The sequence below is a fragment of the Equus quagga genome, chromosome 12 (genome assembly GCF_021613505.1).
Source record: "Equus quagga isolate Etosha38 chromosome 12, UCLA_HA_Equagga_1.0, whole genome shotgun sequence".
NCBI classification, from domain to species: Eukaryota; Metazoa; Chordata; class Mammalia; order Perissodactyla; family Equidae; genus Equus; species Equus quagga.
In genome coordinates, this window is record NC_060278.1 from 49,598,479 (window position 1) to 49,619,531 (window position 21,053).

Consider the following 21,053-nt stretch of genomic DNA (forward strand, 5'->3'; position numbering starts at 1 on the left):
AAAAAAAGAAAACACACAAGTACATTTGAGATAAACTGAAACCAAGAAAGTCAGAGAAAGAAAATTTCCTTCCCTAGTGTTCAGAGAAATGATGCTCAAAAGCTTAACCAAGTCTATATGGTCCTTATCTTGGGCATGAAGCACCATCAGTAGACCAAAAAGGGTAAGACTCGAGCCACGTCACCCAGTTCCCTCTATTGCATTTCTTCTCTGTCCTCTCCATCATGCTTACCATCTTTGCAGATGCTCTGGGCACCAAATATTTTCTTCATTTAAATCTTTTAAAACAAATATGTAAGGTCAAACCATAGTAATCCATAGAAATAGGCATTTATACAAATCAGAATACAAAAGAGTGGTTCTAACTTATAAATGTTCTTTTAAGCTGGCATGGTGACTGGGCTAGAAGAACAATATCTGTACAAATCAAAGGCAGACACAGCTCTCCCAAACCAGCATCTTGAAATTTATCCTTTTCATTGAAACTCTGTGCCTGCCTCTGTGCTGGTGCGGGGTTTTAATCATCAGAAAATTTAATGAGAGTCAGGAGTTAATGGCTTGCTTTCTACAGAGGAAAGAGTGTGGAAACCCAAATAGATAGCTGAATATCTCAGATGTAGGAAAAAGAAATATTTCACATCATTCAACTTGTGGGAGCAAATGGATGGTGAAGCTTAGAACTTAAAGAAGCAGTTGGACTAAAGAACCAGGACAAATGTTAAAAAGCTACCATAAGCATCAAACCACAATTTTAATACATCACTGTTGGGATTGCAGATAAATAACCGCCTGTTACTCGGATGGAAAAAATATTGGACAAAGGTTGTCTCAGTTACTATTGCTATGTCACAAACCACCCACAAATGTAGTGGCATAAAATATTCTTTGTAAACATTTTAATATGGTCAATTAGAAAATACGTAAATAAATTTTTATTAAAAACACCAATAGCTAAGGTTTCTAAATTGAAGTTTAAAGAAATTAAGACTATTAAGAAGAGTTCATTTTCTTTTTATATTATCCTTCTGGGAACTTTTTCAAGAGTGACCTTGCTTCATTCCTGCTCTTAAGCAGCTCTCTAAACTTTGATCCAGTACTTTCTATTAACTCAAAATCTGTGGGGCCATCTCAACAGTAGGATGATCTGCTGAACTGGCTTATGAATAGCCTTGGTTCCTCGAACGTTAATAACCTCCCTACTTAGGGCCTACTTAATAGTCTTTTGTCAGAGATGTGCCTTTCCACTTACAGACTTGAAAAGTTCCAATAATGTTTTTAGGAGCTAAAAGTCAGGTGAGAAGAAATATATCATCAAACGATTGCTGCCTTGAAATTGCCCAGTAGAAGACAAGGCTTCTAAGAAATTGTCTGAAGTTAATTGCACATTTTTATTCCCCTTTACGAAGAGAGGTAGTGATACCTACAGTAGGTTAATACTTCCACTTAAGAGCTAAATAAAAGGAAAATCTTTCTGAACTTGGCAAAGCACAGCAATCAATTTTGTCCGTTAGGAAATAAATTACATGTACAGCTACTAGTTAGGCTTTGAAAGCAAAAAGCTAGTCATTCTTAAGGCGCAGGAGGGTGCCCATGAAACACCAGATAAAATTGGGTCTCTTCATTACCTGAATTAAAATTCATCTTTATTTCCTTAAATCTGATCAACTCTTCAAAGTCCCATTTAAAAGTCAACTACTCGTTGACTCCAGCTGCTGGTGATTTTGCTTCGTTCTTTTTCCTCCATTTTGAAGTCCATATATGGCACTTTTCCCAGTGGATCATAGACATTGGGTACATATACTGCATTTCTTCGTTAACATAATCTGACCATATAGCTTTCCCAATTTTGTAAGGCATAAAATACAGTAGTTGAGTGAAAAAAGTAGTTTTTCAATGCATTTGAAATGAATAGCTGTTGCACTTGTTGTACGAAAAAGTAACTGTATTTGCTAAGAAATGTTATCTCCTAAATAGAATGGAAAAGACCATATTTGTCTGTCTCTCTCTCATGCACACACCCACAGACCCTCCTTTCTAGACACAATTTGTATTTACATCTCTACGTAAGACACACACACACAACACATGCACAGACATGCTCAGACATCTGTCCTTCTTTTCTCTCTCCAGATCTTAAATATTAGAGCCTTTCCTCCTTCACGTGTCATGATACATTCAATAGTCTCATGATCATTCCTAGGATATTTCCTTTTAATATCTCTTGCGTTTTCTTTCTTTTTGCTTGTTTCTAAAACAATTGAGAGATCTCCTTCTGCTCTATCTACTTCTCATATTTTTTTAGTTTAAAATTTCTCCCCTAAAATCCTGTACTGTTACAAAATTCTTCACAGATCTCTTATACTGGAGTATTTTCATTTTACTCTAAGTATGCCACAAATATAATCTTCCCCAATCTCTGTCTTTATCACATCATTGCTTTAATTTCTATAGTAGCTTATCACATTAGTGAAGTATACTGAAAAATAAATAAGTTTTTATATTAGAAGACAACAATCCTTTGTAAGACAGTGTTTTTAAGCCTGTTTCCCCTTAGGTATATTAGGGAGTATAATGTCTATCTCAAAATGCTTTAAAATTAATTACATATGAATATGTAGAGAAATTATTTTTAAAATTTCAAATACTAGATGTGTATATGCAAATATATAATAATAAATAAACACTTCAATCTGGCTAACTTCTTCTTGTGTATTGTCAATTTATTATTTTCCTTCATTCTCTAGCCATATGTTGGAAATTAGCACCCCCAAAATTCTCTATATGCTGCTTGCTTTTATAATCTTAAATTCTCTACTACTCATTCATCTAGTGTACAGAGATCTCACTAATAGTTAGATTTAAATTTTATTAGTGCTTTGCTTCTATTTATTCATGCAAAATCTCCAACTCTCTCAATATCTTAAAACTATGACTTAACATGTTTTCTTTATATTTGTGAACAACTTTCCTACAGGAGCCACTGATAGTGTATGCAGTTCTGCTTGGCATCATTGTTTTTCCTGCCTCTCTTCCAACTCTTTGAGGTTCTGCTTCTTCTCTGTTTCATAGAGCAGTGCCAATTGGGTCCTCCAATGACAGAATGAAGTGCTGTCTGTTGAGCATTCATTCTCTCTTCTTTTAGCAAATATCTTCCTATTTTCCTTGGAGAACCACTAGTCTCTGAATCCGTGTGATTTTGGAGGAGATGATTTTACCCCCACTCTAGAGGTGAGCACTTGGCCAAGTCTGGCCACAGAACACCACACGCCTCTGGCCAAAGTGAGAAATTAATTTACAGGCATGTGTCTTTGAGTTAGTTCAGTCCTAATGCTGGGGTTTTTGCTGGGAAGTGTGGAGAGATACACCCTCATTTCACCTCTTCTTGGACTTGGGAAAACAATAGCTTTGAATCTGGTGGTGACCGTAAGAGAAGCCAACTCTGAGAAAAGCAGAGAAAAGAGATGGAGGAAGACTAATTTCTTATAATAATGTGTGATTCTGCAAAACAAATGGTATATGAGAGCTTTTCAGCCACTGTATTTTTCAGTTACATGAACCAAGTCTTTCTTTTTGTCTGTCTAATGCTAATTTAAGTTGGGTTTTCTGTGCCTTACAACTAAAATAACCCTAAAACTCTGTTACTATATTTCCACAGTTTTACCATTCATCACATTCTGAGGATATCTTAGGGAAAAAGGGTAGGAAAAACAATTCTTTCCACATTGTTTAACTCTCACACCATTGCTTGTACTCTAAATTTATAAAGACTCAGATAAAGTAGTTCTTTCAATTTTCCTTTTCAGTGTCTTCTATGTCAGGGACCCAGATATGAATCCAAGGGCTAGATGGTTTTGAATTCCTTCTATGCACTGGCAAGGAAGTTTGGGACAGGTTCAACATGGAGAGTAAGTCATCCCTTTGAGTGAGTTCTCTCTTAAAATACTGCGAATATTCTTCTGTTGGGCTCTCCCCTTAAGTTTGTTCAATTTATACTAGATATAGATTGACTTTTTATTTAATTTTTAATCAGGCTTTTCCTCAGCCTCTATACTTCTCTAGACATATTTGACTCTCTCTCATAGATTTAAGCCGTGCTTATTTCCATCTGGGTTCTTTTACATGCGTCTTTCCTGCTACCAAAATGTCTTCCACTTTCTGTACTGCTCTGTATAATAGAGTAGCTATTTAAATCTAAATTAATTAAAATTAAAAATTCAATTCCTCAGCTTCACTAGTCACATTGCAAAGGCTCAGGAACCACATGGGCCTGGTAACTACTGCTGTGGATAACACAGATATAAAACATTTTCATCATTGCAGAAAGTTCTATTGGACAAAGCTATTCTAGGTCATTTTTCAGAACCTGGTTTCAAACAAAAATCACATTTTAAAAATGTGAATTTCTGTGTTGCGCCCCAAACCCACTGAGCCAAAACCTTTGGGTGTGGGTAGGTATTCTGAGGGCTTTTATTGTTTTTAAAGAAAGAAAAGTTGCTGAGAATTTGAGGCTATCTGTGCTGAGCCTGGGTTGAGAATGATACCAAGGATGTAGTATGATCCATCTCACCTCGGATGTCACGTCCTCTGAAAATAAACTAGCTGGCTACTATTTATTATTTGGTAATTTGTAATGTTCCCTGTCACTCTTCCTCCAGTACTCAGTTTCAGCTGGATACTACACAGAGACTAAAATCTAAACGTCATCAACTTGTTTTTTATATGCCAACTCAACCATTGTTTTGTGATCTTGAGCAAGTCACTTAACGTCCTGTATCCTTTATTCACATGTAAATAAATGTCAAGTGGAGACAATTAAACTGTCTTTAAGCTTTAAACATCAACCATACTTACTTTTAGCATCATTTTTCTTAAAAGATAGCCATCACTGTTCTGCCTCTTTCTTTGAAAAAATATTTTCAAATTTAATTGAATAATTAGTTTTTACTAATATACACATGATTTCTGGTGATTAATGTAGTACGTTTCTTGAAGACGCACAGCTCCAATTAGAAGAAAGGAAATGAGAGAAAATATACAAGGGGCAAAAATTCAAAATAAAGAAATGAGAGGGAGAAAAATAAAAATAAAAGAGAGGTAGAATTTTATCCTGTGGTCTCTGCTTTTTTCCATCTTATAGTTCCTGTGTAATATCTTTTTGGTCATTTGTAATGAAAAAATACATTTTTTTCTTCCTTTTTGAGATAATAACCCCAAAGTTGACCATTCGTAAGAGATAGGGTGATTTTGATATTACATGTTGCATCTCATGTCCGTCTTATCAATTTTTATGTGCTCAGTTATTAAAGTCAGTGTACATAGACAGTAGATTAAAAAAAAAGGAGTATTATAGGTTGAATCAAATAAGACCTTAAAAGAAATGTGAAAAAATAGCAATAAAATATAGTGCATTTCTTTCCATTTAATATTGTATTTCCTATAGATTTTATATTTTTAGGTCTATGATATACAATGTAATTCTGATGCTGCCTACCTGAATTCAGGCCAAACTTTACAAGTTAAGGGCACAGACCTCTGACAGACCACTCTCACTGGTCGCCCACACTTCTGACCAACTAGCTACAAATTTGAGGTTTCTCATTACCCCTTCAAGTTTGATAATTTGCCAGAACGACTCAGAGAACACAGGGAAGTATTATACTTTTGATTACAGTTTCATTACAGCACAAAGGGATACAAATCAGAACCAGCCAAAAGAAGAGCGTCACAGGGCAAGGTCTAGGAGGGTCCCAAATTTGAATCTTCCATGTCCTCTCCCTGTGGAGTCAGGATGCATCCTCTTCCTGGCATGTCAACATGTAGCAAAATGCACTGAGTACTGCTAACTAGGGAAGCTCACCAGAATTCTGTGTCTGGAGTTTTTATTGGGGTTCCATTGCATGGGCATGATTGAGTGAATCATTGGCCATGTGATTGACCTCAGTCTGGAGCCCCCTCCCTCTCCCCAAGGTCAGACGATATCACAGGTTTCAAAGCCCAACCCTCTAATGACATGGTTGGTCTTTCTGGCATGGCCAGTCCCCATTCTGAGTGATCTAGTTCGCATAAACTCAGGTGGGGTCTGAAGGGCCCACCATAAATAACAATAGCACTCATCACTCAGGAAATTCCAAGGGTTTTGGGAACCATAGACAAAAGCTAGACAAATAACCATGCAACAGATGAATAGTGATTTTATCTAACTATCTGCATAAATTTTGTTAGCATCTGCTTGATAGCATTTTACTTGAATGATAAAGGAATGGTGCAAATTATATTGTGTGATGGTCAATTGTTATCAATATATATTTCCACTTTAAACAATAAATTTATGGTTAAATGTAATGATGTAAATATTTAACAAACACTCTTTGGAAGAAACAGTCCTAATTTGTGGCATTTGTCACTTTCCATAGTACAAATGACTAGCTACCAACTTGCCATTTGTAAAGGTGGAGTTGGGAAGAGAGGCACAGGATGCTTCTAGCTTGTCTGAGCTGGCTCCAACACTCTGCCATCTAAGAGCACCATACAATTGCAAATTTGATTCATACATTTTGATATATTTCAATGTTTTAACTATCAAAGGGTATAAGGGACTAGATATTAATTCGTATGTATTTTGACTCAGCAATTTGACTCATAGAGGTAGATAAACATATAAAATTCAAAAGCAATCTGAATAAATAATGCAGGTAGGAGATATTTGAGGAAAAAAGCAGATTTGATTAGAAAAGAGACAATAATATAGAAAGAATATTAGTAAGGATAATAGCTGGGATCTGGAAGGCAAAGGACATTCGTTAGAAACTTGTCAGTAATGTTCTAACAGTCTACCATCTCATCTTGCTCTTGGCTCCAGTAATTTCTCTAAAAACTTTAATCCAGAAGTGCCTGGAATCCGTGGAAAATTACTTACAGGCAAAATTCCACCTACTGCATTTCCATAGCGTAGAGCTATATAGACACTTGAGGACATGGATCAAGTAAAACCTTAAGAAATACAGAAGACCAAGCTGTGTACATGTAGCTAATGTTAGCTATCAGACAATCAAGACTTGTTTAAAAAGACCTTTCATTTTTATTTTTTTCCTAAGGAGAACTTCTAATAGAAAAAATACTCCATATGTTTCTATAGCATGATGTTTATGTCAATGCAGTATGCATATGTCAGTAACAACATGTATACAACATATATAAAGTTTCTAGAGAAAAACCCATTCCTAAAGATGGTAAGTGAATGCCATGAATTCATTTAAGTGGGACAAGCATAATTTTCCAACCTTGATCAGTTCACCTGGATTCTCTGAAGCACTTCGCTGTCTGCCAGCTGTCAGACGTATTTTTAATTAGGTGCTAATGAGGTAATATATGTATGTAAACCATTTCAATCTTGTTCCAGTTTGCAAGGACATCTGTGAGGTGGGAAGTGAGAATCCTTGATCTTTGCCAGACGTTACAAATTAAAAAACTATAAAACAGGAAACTCAGGTACTCAGAATGACTCAATTTAAAAACAGGGCAGGGTGCTATTAAGAAGGTTAAAAAGGACATTTTGCTCAACTTAGTTGAAAATAGAGATTTCTTTTCCCCCAATTTTTCTTGCAAGCTATATTTTTGGGTTGCTTTAGTGCTCCAGTGTAATATACAACGAAGTGTCTCCACGTGTTCTCATTTGCTGAAACTTAGACTTTGAGCAGAGTTTTGCATAATTGTGTGATTTTTTTGGTTCAATTTATTTCAACAAATGTTATTGTATAATTATACACGACATTAGCACTTTGGCTCAGATAAGAAGGAAACTATCTCCAAACTATCTTGCATGCAGCTGATTCCAGACAATGTTTTTGATTTAATTTTAAGTACAAGAGTACTTGCAAGTGCCGAGCGAAGTGGGTATGAAAAGAGCTTCTCTTAGTCATCCACAGGTGTTAAATCCACCACAGTCCTTTTTTTTTTTTCTTCAGAGGGAGCTCTAGCGCGACTGAAGTCAATGTTAATGGCAGAAAATGACAGGTTATTTTTTTCTCATCACCCTCTTGTGATTCAATTCACTGCCCTTGCCAGACTCACAAACATTTTTAGCAAGTATTCATTAGTTTATTTATTTATTTTTATTTTAAGTAGCTAATGATAACCAATTCACCTTTTCATTTGCTTTTCACTGTCTATAAAGTATCACATCCATAGTTTTGCCTATGTGATCGGTTCCCTGTGGCTGAAGGAGACCAGCAGCTGTGTGTGAGATCCATGTGAGATCAGAGCATTGCCAGGCTCTGATGGGTTAATTTATGGGGTCTAATCAGCCCAATTGCCAGTTAAGAATGCACCTTTAAGAAGAATTACATCTATGTGCATGTTTTAATGGGAATACTTTACTCAGACTAAACTTGAGTGATTAATCTTTCTGGTTAAGAATCATTGTTTTATGATATGAAAGTCAAAGATGGCACCCTTGGCAGTACATTAGGGCCCAACAGAAAGGTGTATACAAATATCAATGCCACTACCCATCATCCCACACCACTGTGAGCTGTTTCTGGGAAGTTACCCAGGCATGCCAGTTTTAACAGCACCCCTGGTGTCTCAGATGTGCAATGGCATTAAGGACCTCTGAAAGGTAATATTTGAAAGTCATGATGAAGGCCTTAAGAGAAAAGATATACCTCTCAAGGAAGAAGAAATTCTGCCTTCATCTTGCCTTCACATCTGAACTGCAATATCAACTCTTACCTGGCCTCCAGCCTGCTGAGTCAGCCATATAGTAACTTCATTCTGCCACTGGCAGTATGAGCCTTTGATTTGCTCTTCACATCAAAGTGTGATAATAAAAAACAAATTAAAAATACCATTTAAATCCCAAACACAGAATAAATGTTGTTTCCCATTGGGAGAATGTGCTCTGGTCTACCTGGAGGCTGCTTTTGAATGATGCTCCTATGGATACAAGACCTTAAATCTCATGTTTATCGAATCATCCAGCCTGCATGGTGAACATGCATATTTTCAGGTGTACCATTGAGTTTCAGAACCAGCAGATTGGGGTATGTCCAGGAATCTCAATTTATATAAATATCACATACAATTCTCATTCAAGTGGGTCTTTGACCAACACTCACAAAAGGACTAAATAAATTCATCCATGATGGAATCTTTGGGGGCACAGTAAATAAGAATTGACTCTTTAAAAATAATTAATATATTCAATGTATTCAAAATATGCTATAAAAAGTTTTAAAAATCTAAAGAAAAGGCTTCTCTCAATTTCCAAGATTTTATTAATCCATGCTCTTTTTGCTTCCATTCTGTCTTCTGAACTTTTCTTCTGCTCTCCTTTTTCCTATTTTCTTTTGCTTTCTCTTTTTCTCTCTTCTCCCTCCTGTCTCATCTCACTTCTTTCTCCTCCTCTTTGTATCTAATATTCTTTCTCTCTCAATCTCCACGGCTATCTATCTGCAGCTCTCCTTTTCTATGTGATTGGCTCCCTCTACCAGCGTGCCTCGTTCTGCCTCTCCATGCTCCTTCTTTCTTCGCCTAATAATGAAGACATCACTTCCCTTTATAGACCTTATTGCCGTGGTCCTTGTTACTCAATCCCTTTCTCTAACATCCTCCACCATCGCGTTCCCTTCAGCCCCAACACACACAGTACTTCCTTGGCTGACCCCTCCCTTTCTCTATTTGTTCTCTTTCAATCCAGCATGCATCTCCTACTGGAAGTTTTCTGCACACCTGAGTTCAGTGTTGAACACAATCTTTGTTCATTTAGCAGAAGCTCCATAGGCATTCGTGTGGAGTGAATTACTCTCTAGCATTCTTTCTCATAATATATGGACTATCCACCTACCCTGAGGAGGAAATTGGAATTCTTAACCCAGCTATCTAATCAGCAACAAATTGTTTTACGAATCCGTGTAAAAGGGAAAGAAGTAAGTTGGCAAGTACAAAATGAGAAAGTTTTCTACATATGGTCATGGAAGTGGGGTATTATGATTATTTTCCTTTTCTTTTTTGAAAAACTATTTACAAAACAAGATCCAGAAAAGAAAGAAAGTTAAAGAATGAGGTAACATTTGGCTGGTTATCAATATGATTTTGCTGTTTCTCTCTCTATTTGTCTTTAGACTGTTTAATATTTATCCTAAATCTAGCAGATCTTTGTGTACATGCTAGTTTCCTTTGCCTTTTAATTGTCTAGCATTTATTTGTCAGTGCAATACAGCTATTATTATTTACTTGAAATATGAAATTCTATGATGAAAATACATAGCATTGCATTTTGAAAGATAGAAGAAATGTTGATTATGATGCTGGGACTTCTAGAGAACATAAATGCAACTCAAATTTTCACTTTGCCAAGGTACATAGTAAGGCAATGTTTCCTACAGATGCTCAGTATTGAGATAATATTTTATTATGATGTTATATAAATATATGTGTCTATGTAGACAGAAAAATATAAAACCCTTTACTTCTAGTTTTACATATAATTATTAATCAAAATAAATTTTAAAATTAAATATAAAAGGAAACTGAAAAACAATCAAATTAACAACATGAAATCAATAAACTATCAATGATGTGTCTAACAAGTATTCCTATAGTTTTATTTATTGACAATCTGATATTCTTATTTTAAATACAATGACTCTTCTCGTTGAACAAATAACTAGTTTTTAAGTAGATCATTGTTTTATTGGATGAGTAATATGTATAGTGTAGTCCAAAAGGCAGTAAGGAAATGCAATAAAATAAACATCCGTTTTCTGGAAACTTCTTCAAAAGGGGCTATATTTACACATTATGGATTGTAGCATGTCAGTACCTGTTAGGATGGGGTGTGCATAGTATATCCAATCACAATGTGAGTAAGATAATGACTGAAATGAGGGAAGTCCTATTGACATCTGCATACTTCTACATCTGTTTATTATAGGATACTTAAATATTAACAAATTATTTAGATGACTCACGAAACATTTTTTTACATCTTATTCCAACATTATTTGAACTTCAAGTGATATTATATATGATTCAACACATGGGTATATGTGGTAGACTGAATAATGAGTCCTGAATACATACCTGTATACTCGAAGTCCTGAATACATACCTGAATACCTGAAGAATGAGAATGCTCTAATTCTTGAAACCTGGAACTGTTACGTTGTATGACAAAAGGGACTTTAAAGATGTGATTAAGTTAAAGGTCTTGAGGTACTGAGATACCCTAAATATTCCCTGTGGATCTTTGTTATGGAGTGAATTGTGTACCCCACCCCCCCACCAAATTCATATGGTGAAGCCCTGACCCACGTGACTGCATTTGGAGATGCATATGGAGGTAATAAAGGTTAAGTGAGATTATAAGCGTGGGGACTTAATTTGATAAGACTGGTGTCTTTGTAAGGAGAGGAAGAAAAAGAAGACAACTCCTTCTCTCTCTCTGTCCATGCATAGAGAAGAGGCCATGTGAGGACACAGGGAGATGGCGGCCGTCTACAAACCAAGAAGAGAGCTTTCATCAGAAACCAACCCTGACAGCACCTTGATCTTCAGTTTCTAGCTTCCAGAACTGGGAAAAAAATAAATTTTGTTGTTTAAGCCATCCAGTTTGTGCTATTTTGTTATGGCAGTCCTAGCCGACCAAAACCCTAAACTCTAAGGGGGAGGGAGGGAGATCTGACCACAGAAGAGAAAGTAGGACATGTAATGATGAAAGTAAAAAGTTGAAGAGAAGCTAAGAAGGGGTCATACACCAAGAAATCCAGGAAGCCTCTAGAAGTTAGAACAGGCAAGGAAATAAATTCGCACCAAGAGCCTCCAGAAAGAACCAGCCTTGCTTCCACGTCAACTTTAGACCAGTGAAACTGACTTCAGACTTCTGGCCTCCAGAACTGATGGTAATAAATCTGTGCTATTGTAAGCTGCCAAGCTTATGGTAATTTGTCAGAGCAGTCATAGAAAACTAATACAGTATACATTTATCTGTTACTCCCATTTTTGTACTTTTCTCATTAATTTATGAGAGATATAGCACATTATTCCATTGTCCTGTGATTTGTAGGATTTCAGAAAATTTCGTTTACAAAATGACTCAAGAGTAAATTATTCTTAATAAGAGTGGAATTGTCACAAAGAAATAAAAGTGTTAACTTTATAATTCAGGAAGAGTACAAGAGTAAATATTGCTTTAACATGAAGACAAAGAAAACTAATAGCTGCTATATTGCTATAATCTGATATATGGTCATGTGGGGCCAACGTTATCCACAATACAAAGGTAAACACAGGTAATGAACATCTGAAAGTATTTGGTGATATGGTGGTGGTCCATAATTGGCTTACTTAACTTATACAAAGCTGAATCTACATGCAGTTCAGTTCAATATTTAATTCAAAATATATTATAATTAACATGCACGATAGATTGAAAATAAATTTAAATCTTTGCCACATTTGAAAGAAATTCCAAAGTAGGTGCTATTGTTGACATACAACAAAACACTTTTACAAAATTATCTTCAATATATATTGGCCCACAGCTCCCCACGTCAAGTACAAAGACATCCTTCATCTCTGTCAGTTTATAATTCTCAAATTCCCCTAATTTCTGTCAAATCTAGTTCGTGATGACACTTGTATTTCTCCTCCATCCACTCTCATGATCTTTCTCTACCAGATTTTCTTCTACTAGTAACTCTGCTTTTTCTACTATGCATTCCAAACCTTCTTTACATAAGCTCTCTTTTAGTCCACTATTCACAATAGGCCACAAGAACGAAGCTAGAGAAGCAGAATTATCTTTAGTGTTTTTGGGGGGAGGAGATTTGTGAATCTGAATAAATTTACACATTTTCTATATTGTGTACTTTTTAGGCAATCTTTGAAATAAAAGCATGCAATTAAAAATAAATTATTAAAATGGTGAATTGCAGATCATATATTCCTGAAGATATAGAAAAATGTAGAATCTACTATAAAAAGTAGTATAATAACAGGGCTAACTTCCATGGTTCAAGGATAACTGATTGAATGCTAAATAATTCAATTCACACAGCTTCAGGAAACACCTTTGCCTAGATTAAATAAATTCATCAGAAGTTGGCTTATTTTATTAGTGAAACAAAATAAATTGGTTTTCCCTTACAAATGCTGTCTTCTACAAGCAAGGGGTCAGACTATAATGATGCTAAGTTTTAATTTTTAAATTATTATCGGTATCAAGATTTATTCATAGGAGTGTACTTTATCTGAAGAAATGAAGACATTGAATAATTTAGAACAATTGGGGAACAATTGTGTGTAGTTAAAGAGTTTGAGAAACAATAAGGAACAAAGGAGAAATTAGACATACTACCAAGTCAAGAACAATGACTGCCATTTACGATGCATGTATTAAGCACTATGTATAAAGTTTCCGAGGAACACAAAATTATGTTATACTTCTCCTTAAGGATCTGATAAACCAGCCAGGTAGACAAACATATGTGTAACTTATAACTCAAAGCAAGCTTTCCTACCTGCTAAAGTAGCAGTGTCAAAAATTGCTCTAAGAACACAAAATTAACACGATTAATTCTATTTGGCGAAAACATTGCAAGTGAGGATTAAGGCTCTTTATTCATCCCGTAGAGATTAAAAACCAGGGTGGCAGAGATATGGGTAATGGCATTCAAGGCAGAGATAAGAGAATGAATGGATAGTTCATTGTGATGGTTAAGTAGGAAAGTACAAGAGATGCTCTGTGAAAGGCATGTGCAGAGGGATTTTAAGATTTATGCTGGAGAAGAGACTAGGCTGAAAAAATTAATCAGGTTAGCACACGGTAGGTCTTGATTTTATTCTGAAATCCGGGACATGACATGAGTACTCTTTGTTTTAGGCAGTGAACCAGCAACTGGCAATATTAATGTCATTTAGGTGACCGCTGCCATAGACACAGCAAGAGTTAATGACAGCCTAATCTGGTGTACTGCAAATGAGAACAATTTGGTGTAATGCTCTTATATTCTGTACCATGTAAACATTTTGTAATTATTTTCTATGTTCCCCTACTACATAAAAAAATATAAAATTAGTTTGTTGCTTTTTCGAAGCCTATATAATATAATTAGCCTGAAGCAAGTGGAATTTAACAATATGTATTTACCATTTTTTCCAGTGAGTTTAGGTGTTAACCATCCAAGCCCATATTTGGAACTCATTATAAGATAATTAGAAACATTTGGAGTTTTGATAATCAAACACATGTTATCAATCATGGTTGTCTAAACATGATAGAAAAGTAGATATCAGATTATAAAAACAAATCATAAGCATTGTATCTGGTTTTGGGGTTGATCACTGTGTTCCGATTTTTTTCAAAAAGCTATGAAAACTATTATCACTTTTTATTCAAAGCAGTAACAAAACATTTCTGGCAAGATAAATCATGGTCCCCATTTAACTAATGTAAAACAAGTTAACATGCTGACACTAAAGTGAAATTAAGTTGCTAATTCTTCTAAAAACTATCGTTATAACTTCAGTATGCTACTAACCTCAATACGACTTCTGTCTTTTATCATAAAAAAATTTTAAGTGCCAAAAATATATTCAAGGGGAGTATGCTCACACTTATATCCTCTATTCTTAGCAAAAGAGATTAATTTCTTTCTGCCTTCATTCTTTGCTCTTGATCTTGGTCTGATCTAAGAACTGTGTTTCAGAATTTGATAATGGGAAGAGAAAAGTACATGAGGAAATGCAGATTATTAAAACAAGTAGTTAGGAAAGATGCTCGAGAGATTAAATTGTCATATATGACAAAATATTTTACATTTTGCATTGGGGTGTTAGACATGAATATTTTATTTTGTAAACTTTTGGTTTTTTTAACATATATTTTGTGTTTCTATGCATGAAGTGTAATAAATTTTTTTTTCCTGAAGAAGATTTGCCCTCAGCTAACATGTATGCCAATCTTCCTCTATTTTATAGTATGTGGTGCGCCAGCATAGCATGGCTGTTAAGAGAACGGTGTAGGTCCATGCTCAGGAACCGAACCCCAGCCACCAAAGTGGAGCATGCTGAACTTGGCTACTAGGCCACTGGGGCTGGCCCAATAAAATTACTTTTTAAAACAGTTAAATAACATATGCACTGTAAAGAGCCTTTCCGGACTGAAGAGAATCAATACAGGTTGAATTAAAAAGAATTCAAGTGAAACAACAAAAATGATATTTCCTCTCTTATTTTCTTCATTATTGTAAAGTGTGGTCAAAACTACAGTTAGTAATATTTACAAATAATTATATGATTATAGCATTGTATGCGAGAATCTGAAACATTCTATTGGAGAAAAGAAAAACGTGAAAAAGTATTATTGGCTTTTTGAATACTGCCAATTTTTCTTCTCTGCACAAATCTATTAAGTGAATGTCATCAATCTCCCCACACTCAGTTTACTTTTCTTCACGTAAATGGAGATTGTTTTAAAAGTAAAATAAAAATATAGCATATTGATATTCAACGAAGAAGCTCTTCTCTAAGAAATCACTCCCAATATGTAGCTATATGAAGAACAAAAGGCAGACCCAATAGCTTAAGATATTCCCACCCATACCTTAGATTTGCTTATAGGAATGTTTAGTTTGTATTGAAAAACTCACTACATTTTAAAAAAATTATTACAAACAATGTCATATGGATATGGATATGCTCGGACAAGATAAGTTACTGATAAGACCAAAGCAGCTGATTATTTCGGTGCTTGAATTAACGTGAGATGGGGCCAATTTGATGGACCACAGAGGATGCAGTCCTGACAATGCACAGCTCCCCCTCCCCAGAGTGGAACCAGGAAGTCAATTCATGTGTCTTTGTACTTTCCTTGTAAAATATGACTTAATTAAGAACCTGCATTTGAAAGTAATCTTCAGAGTATCTGGTGACATTTAAAGTAGAAGTTATGGCTCAAAATGGTGCTGGACAGCAATTTCAATAATGAATGCAATATTCCTATAGTTTTGGATGATTTTTAACACCTTTTAATAGGAAAGCTCTAGTTTGGCTAGCACTTATAAATCTGTTGGTTACTTTACTCACTCTTGTGCCTGCAATTAACAAACAATACAAGGCATTTGATGATATAATCTTAACAGTAGAACATATAATTCCATGCAGACATTCAAATATATCTTGAAGTAGAAAATTAAAGTTTGGAAGCAACATTTTTATTTATATAAAAGAAATTTGACACATACATTGCCCACCCGTCTTTCTCTATTCAATTTTATCAGGCAATTTGAGTTAGGAAAACCTCCATCAGTTTTGTTTATTTTTGTTGCTGTTTCCGTTCTTTATACTAAGAATAAACATAGTCCTGAAGCATCCTGGGAAAAGGCTTAGATAAATAATGAGAGGTAATCTCTAGTTACTGCTATGCCTCTAATTAGCGGGTGGTTTTGGGCAATCACTTCCTCTATTTATACTTTAGTTTCCACACCTACCTTAGAATATGCTACATGATCCATAAGGTTTTCTTCAGTTTTAAATTGCTAGAAATATATCTTTACGCAGGAATCTATGATTTCCTTTGATACCTAAATCTTTCGGCTGGAAAACAGATCACAGATCTGTGAAGGGCAAGTAGAAGAGACACTTCAAAATGATTTTTATTTTACCTATTATTGGAAAATTTACTGCTTCTGGGTTAATGTATCCAATCATCAAAATGCAGCATAACATTCTCAATTGCTAATGGACAGAAGCATTTTCCATGAGTCCTTTATGATCTCAAACATCCTTTGTCTGACTCTGCCATAGATATGTAGCAAATATTGTAACCAATGGAGATGGCCACCAGTGATTCTGGACTCCAGAAGAGAGAACCCAAAAGAGTCTTTGATCCCTTGTGAATTTAACAGTTTAGTACCATGTTTTTCAATTGTTAGACATAAATATTCTGGATTATCTTAGGTAGCCACATGGACAGACCATTAAATGTCATTGAAAAAAGAGAAAGATACATAAGGAGAAAGATACTCCTTTATCAGCTTTGTTTATTCTTTTCTGATGAATTCAAAAATAAAAGTCTTATTTGGATCTAATATGTTTTAATATTTCTCTATCACTTGTTAATCTCCATTTTTAGCAGAGCTTCTCTTGGGCTCAAAACATTTGGTGGTCAGCAATATTTTGTTGTCATTGAACTTATTGTTATGATTACAATCCATTTATTTAAGAGGATGTTCATTTTAATTTACCAGAATGATCAAATTTCATTTAAAATAAATGTATTTAATGAAAATATTAATATACAGTACAAATAGGGTAAGCTGTGTGCAGAAACAGTAAGTAATATAGTTCATATGTGGGTATGGCAAAAAAAATTTGGGTGATATTACATAAAAGATGTAAGTTTGTGAACTACAAATTTTGTGGAAAATCACAACCTTCGGAATGAAAGAGAAGAGTAAAGCTCCTCTCTTCTCCTCTTACCGCAGATAACTTTGAACAAGTTGTTGGAACTTTCTAAGCCTCAGTCTCGTCAGCAATTTAAAGATCATGATATCAGTTTTTTTCAGTGTTGCTGTGAGGACGTAAGTAGAGGTAAAGCAGCTGGAGATTGGATGTGCTGAAAAATATCAGTTTTCTCTCCCATATTAGACAGGAATGGATGTGCTTTCCTAGGTTCCTAGGATGGATTAATATGGTGTTAAACATTCGAAATAGCAGAAGAACTATATAAAGCACCGAGGATTTAAACCTTAATTTATCCTTCCTTTGACCTTTTGATTATTTAGTAGCAAATTAGAAAATAAGTATATGGATGGAGAAGAAAGCAAAAATGAAAAAAGAGGATGTATTTAATGAGTATATTGATAGATTCCTACCTCATACAATACCATTTAAACAGCAAAAACAATCAAGAATGTTTGTGCGTAGAACTCCAATTTCACACCGACATCTCGTCAATCTCGTCATGGTCAATGACAAATGGAAGTGTAAAATGCAAGAGTAAAAATGAACATTGCAACCTTACCACTGGAACATAGAGTTAATATTGTAAGAAGAACAAGGAAAATAGGTTAAATTCTGGAAGGGAAAGAGGAAAGTTTGGGCATACATAGCAAACTATTAAGTAAGAGAATACTGAGTTTTGGTCAACAAATGTAAAATATTTACCTGAATTATTAAACACTGAATTACGGCTTGCAAATGTTCAGTTTTAGAGTAGTAGGTGGTAGAAAATCTAAATGGTTGATTTCCAAAGCCTATCACCTACCATGTTCTTCCCTAATACTAATAGTTTATTGACTTCATTTCTCTCATCATTTCTACTGGAAGAAAGATGAGCGGAAGGCAAGAGGATTAACTTCCAGGTCTGCAGACAATATTTGGATGACCTTCCTTCATGCTAACCAGGCTCATATTGTTAGAACTAACTATGTTAATTAGAATTAACTATGTTAATATACTGTATGGATTTTTAATAACTTTGTCTTCATAATTAATCCTCTTTGAATAACTTTTTGTGGTAAATTTTTTAAAAATTTGTTTAAATTCTCACTTAGTTTCTCTTTTTCTTCTCTGTTGTTATACAGATGTTCAAAAAGAACCACAATAAATTAGTTCATAAAGGGCATCTGGGGTGTGGAAATCCCCTTTGGATGTCCAGAAACTAGCTTCCATCAGTTTGACAAAGTTGATCTGTCTCTGGGGTACTGAGAAACACTAATCAAATTCGTAAAAGTCTGATTGACAAGTCAGAATGCTGACTTATTACCTTTAAATAGAAGCTGCCTTGATATCAGTTGAAATACCCCCGGGAAGTGGACACTTTCTTCTCGTTATCAGGGTGCCTGTGCCACAGAGCACATTGGAATTTACCAACGGCTTTCATAAGCAAAAAATGTAGCAAAGGGTGTTTAACGTATTGAGGAATATTTTACCCAGGATATGAAAATGTACGACTAGTTAATGGCTTCCTAAGAGAAAGGCCTACAATGTCAGCAGCCAAAACATCACATAAATCCTTCAGATATTTTCTCTTTCTTTCTTTGACTATGTTTGAAAAAAACTTGACAAATTCTCCTAATCTATATACTTTTAGAATTAATAAAACTAAATATATCACTCACACTCAAATCGATACAAGAATATCTGATGCTATGCTCTACCCAAGCACATTGACTGAAGTAATATAATGGTCCCAGTAGCAATGCATTTTTTTAACTACCTCAAAAATATACATATACGTATACAGTATATAAGTATGCTTCTATAGATAGCTCACCTCAAGCATTGTGAACCAGTACTTTCCTTTGCTTTAATTTTTTAAAAAGAATTTATTTGTTTATTTATTTATTTATTTAATTCTGGTGAGGAACATTGGACCTGAGCTAGCATCTGTTGCCAATCTTCCTTTATTTTTTCTCCCCAAAGCCCAAGTACATAGTTGTATACCTTAGTTGTAAGTCCTTCTAGTTCTTCTATGTGGGATGCTGCCACAGCATGGCTTAACGATCCATGCGTAGATGGCGCCCAGGATCTGAACTGGCGAACCCCAGGCCGCCAAAGTGGAGTGCACAAACTTAACCACTATGCCGCTGGGGCTGGTCCCAAGAATTTATTTTTTTAGAGCAGTTTGAAGTTTACAATAAAAATTGAAAGGAAACAACATAGATTTCCTATTGTTCCCTGCTCCCATATGTGCATAGCCTCTCTCATCATCAACCTCACTCACCAGAATGGTACTTTTTTCCCAAGAGTGAACCTATACCGACGCATCATAATCACTCAAAGTCCATAGGTTACCTGAAGGTTCACTCTTTGTGTTGTACATTGAACAGGTTTGGACAAATGCATAATGACATATATTCATCATTATAGCATTATACTGACTATTTTCACCGCCCTAAAAATTCTTTTTGCTCTGCCTAGTCATCTCCCTCCACCTCTTCCAGCAACTACTGATCCTTTTGATCGTTTTATTGTGTCTCTAGTTTTCCTTTTCCAGAATGTCGGAGTTGGGATCATCCAGTATGTAGCCTTCTCAGATTGTCTTCTTTCACTTAGTAAAGTGTGTTTAAGATTCCTCCCTGTGTTTTCATGGCTTCAAAGCTACCATAAACATCTGTGTGCAGGTTTTTGTGTGGATATAAGTTTTCAGCTCCTTTGGGTAAATGCCAAGGAGCGTGATGGCTGTATCATATGGTAAGAGTATGTTGAGTTTAGTAAGAAACCACCAAACTGTCTTCCAAAGTGGCTGTACCATGTTGTCCTCACTGGCAATGAATGAGACTTCCTGTTGCTCCATATCCTTGCCAGCATTTGGTATTGTCAGTGTTCTGGATTTTGGCCATCCTAATAGGTGAGTAGTAGTATCTCTTTGTTGTTTTAATTTGCATGTCCTTGATGACATATGATGTGGAGCATATTTTTACATGTGTTTTAGTTTTTAAAAGAAACTTATCTCAATCTTGTTTTTGAAACCTGGAGAAATAACCTATGTGGAACCCACACAAATCTAAATATGACCTATACTTATACATAGTGTGAAGATGACTATTTCAAATTGAATTTTATTATTACTGATGCTTTCGGAGTATTACAGATTCAAAGCATTTGTGTCTATTCAGTAAAATGATAGATGAGTACCTCCATATGAAACCTAAATCTTATTAAAAATAAATAAAAAGACTACAATATATTTCTGTAGCGCTACAGCCAAAGTTCCCTGTGAAAGCATGCTGTTTATGAGCAATGATTTTTATTGTAGACAACTTTCCATATGGAGACTCCTTGAATTCTCCAGTGTCTGGTCAGTTATAAACCTGAGCTCCTGTTGACAGCAGAGTTTCTTTACAGGTATTGGTTTGTAACTTCCCAAATTCAATTTAACTAACAAACACGATTGAAAGACCAAATAGCAATTTTCCACAGTTAAATGTATGTCACTGTTGTTCCCTCTGCAAAGTCTGTCTATGACAGAACCAGTTATACACAGTGGATTAGGGAAAGAAATCATGAAAGAGAGAGAAAAAGAGATAAAAAAAAATCTACGGCAT